Below are 4,884 nucleotides of genomic sequence, written 5' to 3'. Positions count from 1 at the left end.
GAAATGCAAGGCTTATCTTCATGGCAGAGTTAAATTAACCTTATAATGTTGTAAATTGAATATTGCCTTTATATTAAGTCCTGCTGACACACAAAAACTTCACTCAAGTATGATGTAGAGCCGACAGAAGGTAGAAATAGGTTAGTGCTGCCAGTCCTCACACACCTTTCCATAATTCCCATGCATCAAATTCTCCCAGAATTCAAAGTGAAACAGTTTACAGAACAACCTCCTGTATCTTTTCTGGTAATTGTAACCCAGACCAATATGACCCCTGTCTGCCCCAGTAGTCTGTCAGAGGCTCCCCTTTCTCTCATAGCAGGAGCAGCAGATGTAAGAGCATATTTTTTTGCCCAGAACTGTGGCTTCATGCGCATTAATAGGGCTTTGCACGCTGCCAGATTGCTCAGCAGCACAAATTTAATCTTGATCACGTGTGGGCATATGACTGCATTTCTGTCAAATCAGAGAGAGCATATGATGGAGTTTTCACTCTCTTTTTCTATTAACACGAACTTTACAGCAGCCCGGGAAGGGTGGATGACGCCTGATCTCTCACAAAGCCAGGCAGTATGAAGTTAACCCGCTACATTACTCCGAACCGATCCGAGCTGGCAGAAGGAGTACGTAGGAGGTCAGCACTCTGCAACCTGGGGCCGCGCCGTTCTGGATGCCTCTAGGAGAGCCCAAAAAGCAGATGGACTGCATGAGCCAGCCAAGGCCTCACGGCAGCACACAAGCCCAGATGCTAGCTTACGCTGGCAATTTGAAAATAGATTTGCACTTGGGCATCCTTGGCCAAGTCACGCGCCGCCAGCCTACGGGGCCAACAAGAGAGATGCTTTGGTGTTATCCCCCATTGCTCTACCTCACACGAGATTACCTCCCAGTGAAATAACTCAAGGAAATAGATCTAAAATAACTCTGCTTGAATACTGCAAATGCTTCACTGTATGGCCTAAGGCACACAGGCAGTATTGGCCTCCCTGGCTCAAGAAGCAAAGCTCAGAGCTTTGTCTGTAGGTCCTCCCCTACAGACTGCTACCACCTCGTGGCCATTCTCTTCCCTACGTTGACAACAGCCCCCGAATCCTTTAAAAGTTAATTCTGTTCTCCCCCGTTAGCTGTTCCAGTGGAGATAAATGATTTTTAGGGAAAGAAGTAGCAAACCCAAAGCACTGTGGGAGAACTGTGTCACTGTAGAAAAAGTAAGGCTGAAGAAAAACATGTCAAAAACCTTTTTCGTCAAGTTTGCACAAGGATAGCAATGTAGCACCTATCGCTCCGCTTTGCAAATGCAAATGAAATTCTTTTAAGGAAAGATAGCACAGATGCTTTAAAAACAAATGAATAATTTGTGAAGAAACGATTTCTCTAATATCAAACAAAGCACTCATCCTGAAATCCTGCCATCCTTGATTCATTCAGGAACAAACTAAGACTGAAACAGAGAACAGTTTGTAATATAAAGCTTAAATAAAACATTTTAAATCAAGCTGCTACCAACACAGAAGCTTTTTCCCAAGAAAGAATATAGCAATTTCTCACCAGAGGTACCCACAGGTTCCTGGAGACCCCAGACTGAAGTTTAGGCTGTGAACTTCCCCCTGCCAGCTCAGCAGCTCACTTTGATGGATTTATGACAGTTTTCCACTCGCAGTTCTGCCACTCCATCCTGTGGGCAAAGTCACTCCTGCCTTCTGTCCCTGCCCTCCCTGCCTCTCCTGTTCACCTCTCTAAAGGAAGGGTGGACTCCTAGCAAAACACGGCACCTAAGGCAAAAAGAATCTAATTAAGATGATGATTTTTAAGTACCGTGATGGTAGAAATCCGAGTGAATAATTGAAATAAGAGCATATGATTGATTTTATTTGTTTTGTGATTAGATTACAGAGATTATTGTTTATACAAGGGGAGCAAATCTGATTGTTCAACTGGCATTTGAGGAAGCCAGAAAAGCAATTCTGGAAATACCAGAATACTTTAACATTACTTTTCAGCCTACAAAACTGAATAATTTTTTTCCCAAAGGTTTTCTTGCGACACACAGTAGTACTCTAAATATGGTTACATTAAATGCTCAGTTTTCACTCATCATAAATAAGGAAACACTATGGTTCAAATCTCTTTTCTCAGAGACTTAATTTCTTTCAAACATTTTAATAGCATGGGACAGACGTTCCATACCTGCATGCATCTCAGGACCATCTTCACTATAGAGAGAAACGTATGCATTGCTTTCCAGTGCTGAAGTGGCAGGGTCTGCCTGTCGAAGGGGTTGTATAATCATATGTGGAATGAGATTATTGCAGGGAGGAACTAACTTTCCTGCATGGGTCAAGAAGCAGCGATCCCCCATTTCATGCACAAATTGATACAACCGTAGCACATATTGCTGACATAGAGGTCACAGCATTTGTCTTATGGCAGCAAACAGCAAAACTCCCATAAGTGTTTAGTCCTGGAGACTATTTGTGGAGCTATTAGGTGTTCTGTGATGATACAAGTCAAAAATGCACAGTAGCACGTCACTACTGTAAGAGGCAGGTTCAAATACTCTCCCTGCTGCTCAGTAGAAGAGTATGCTTACCACCCACAGTCCTTTTGTGACTACCTGTCACCTCTGTGACTTGCTTTGGGCAAGGTTCAGGGCACTGGGCAGTCATGCCTGCCCGTAATTCACAGAAATCCTGGGCATAGGTATTCACACTCAACCAACTTGGACTCCTATTTTAGCCAAGGAACTCTCCACCGGTCCCTCTGTAACCGATGGAAGAAAAGCAGGTCTTCCAGAGAGCAAACCCAAGCAGAACCAAAATTTAGTGCTCTGGATTGTTCTTTGGGAGAACCTACCTCCGGGGACAACAGAGGAAGCTGAGGGAGTCCCGCTAGTTTGCTTAGGTGACTGCAACTTCCAACATCACAACTATTTCTGAACTCCTGTCTATGTCCCTCTTTCTGTTGGGTCTTCATTCCTCTCTTCAGCCACTGATCTTCTCCTAGGAAAGCAACGCATAGGTCTGCTTTTCTTCACTCTGCCTTCCTTTACTTTCTGATCCCCTCAGCCAGGGATGTTGAACCACTGGCACCGTTGCCAGGCTGGTCATCAGGAGCTGGGGCTGGCACCAGGAGGCGAGCTTCAGGACTCCAAAATTAATTTGGCACTGGTCAGCAAAGAGGTTAACCCTTCCCTGGGCGGTCTCTGCCCAGGCTCTGGACTCTGGGCACTTCTCTGGGCCTTATGCAGAGGCGTTGCTCTGGAAGCTAGCTCGTTTGGGAGTCAGCCATCCAGGCACTAGAAAGGGTGAAGAACTATGACAAGGAAGCCCCAGGCCAGCTCCCTCCAGTTTATATGCTGGGCATGACACCACATGGTATGGAATACCCCTTTGGCCAGTTTGGGTCAGCTGTCCTGGCTGTGTCCCCTCCCAACTCCTTGTGCCCCTCCAGCCGTCTCACTGGCTGAGCATGAGAAGCTGAAAAATCCTTGACTTGTTCTAAACACTGGAACGCTGATGAAAACATCAGTGTGTTATCAACATTCTTCTCATACTGAATCTAAGACATAACACTGTACCAGCTACTAGGGAGAAAATTAACTCTATCCCAGCCAAAACCAGGACAGGTAATGGCCAGAATGTAATAAGAAACTGGATGAGGGATGATTGAGCAGAACATCTTCTGTCCACGAAAGGGCCCGCAAAAACCCTACAGAAGGCAGCTACGATACCGCCCAGTAAGAACTGGGAAATGTCTCCTCCAGTCTCCCCGGCACCAAGCGCCCAGTCCCCCGTGTGTCTGCAGGGCGATGGCCCAGGTACAGCCCACCAGAGCCTCCTCGGAGAGCCGAAGACCACCCTTCCTCCACAGAAGAAGGGGTTGCCTGGTTGATGGAAACCCACGGCGTTCGTCGACGCAGCATTTACTTTACTGCGGCGCTTTGTGCTGCTTGCCTTCCCCCACTGAAAGCTCCAAGGCTTTACAGGGGACAGCGGGAAAACCTCCACTCCCCCCCTACCAGTGTCACGACCGAGACTGGACAGACCAGGAAGTTGTGCTTAATTCGAAATTCCCTCTGGGTAAATTAAGGTGAAACGACACCAAACTATCAGTTAAAGATTTTTTTCATGACAGAAGCAAACTGAACTGGGGAGGCGTGGTAGTAGGTGGCAGGGTTTCTCACAACAGGAATTGGCATAAGACTACTTCTGTAAACCGTGTATCCATCTACATCGATTCAGGGAATAAGGAGATCCCTCCCGCTGGGTCAGGAGGTTCCGAGCAGACCCCCTGGCTTTCCAGGGACTTGGTCAACGGTTTATATCTTGAAACGGATGAGGTGTAGGGATTGTGGAAAAGGAAAGAGAGAAGACAGAGAGAGAAAGAGGACAAGAGAAAGACTTCACTGGTCCTGGGTCCAGAGTTGATTCAGTCAGCCAAGGGGTCCAGTCCCGGTGGGCTTGTGCACCCGGGGCTTCAGTCTGTGTCCTTTTATCATCCATCTTCGGGCGGGCACCCAAACTCCTCAGGCTAATGAGCGGTTTGTGAGCCTTTGGGCCTGGGGGCCGTTTGTGGGGTAACTTCTCCTTCCCTGCAGACACGGCCATCGTTTGGGTTTTGTATCAGACCAGGGACCCGCGCACCCTCCAGCCCTCCCCTCCTGTTGCTGACGCCTGAGCTGACGGGCTTTCCACCCTGGCTCCTCGCTGTGCAGGGTTTGCCTTTAGGCAGAATTCGCCCCCCGACAACGTTTGAGACCCCAACTCCCTCAGCCTCTCACACCGAGCCCCTCACCGAACTCTCGCGAGAGCCGCCCGCAGCCCGCCGGTTTTCCCGCTCGGGCGGGACGGGCCTTTGCCGCTGCCGCCCCTCAGGGGCCGGGGA

This window comes from Accipiter gentilis, chromosome 34 (assembly GCF_929443795.1).
Source record: "Accipiter gentilis chromosome 34, bAccGen1.1, whole genome shotgun sequence".
NCBI lineage: Eukaryota > Metazoa > Chordata > Aves > Accipitriformes > Accipitridae > Astur > Astur gentilis.
This window is presented reverse-complemented; position numbering follows the sequence as displayed.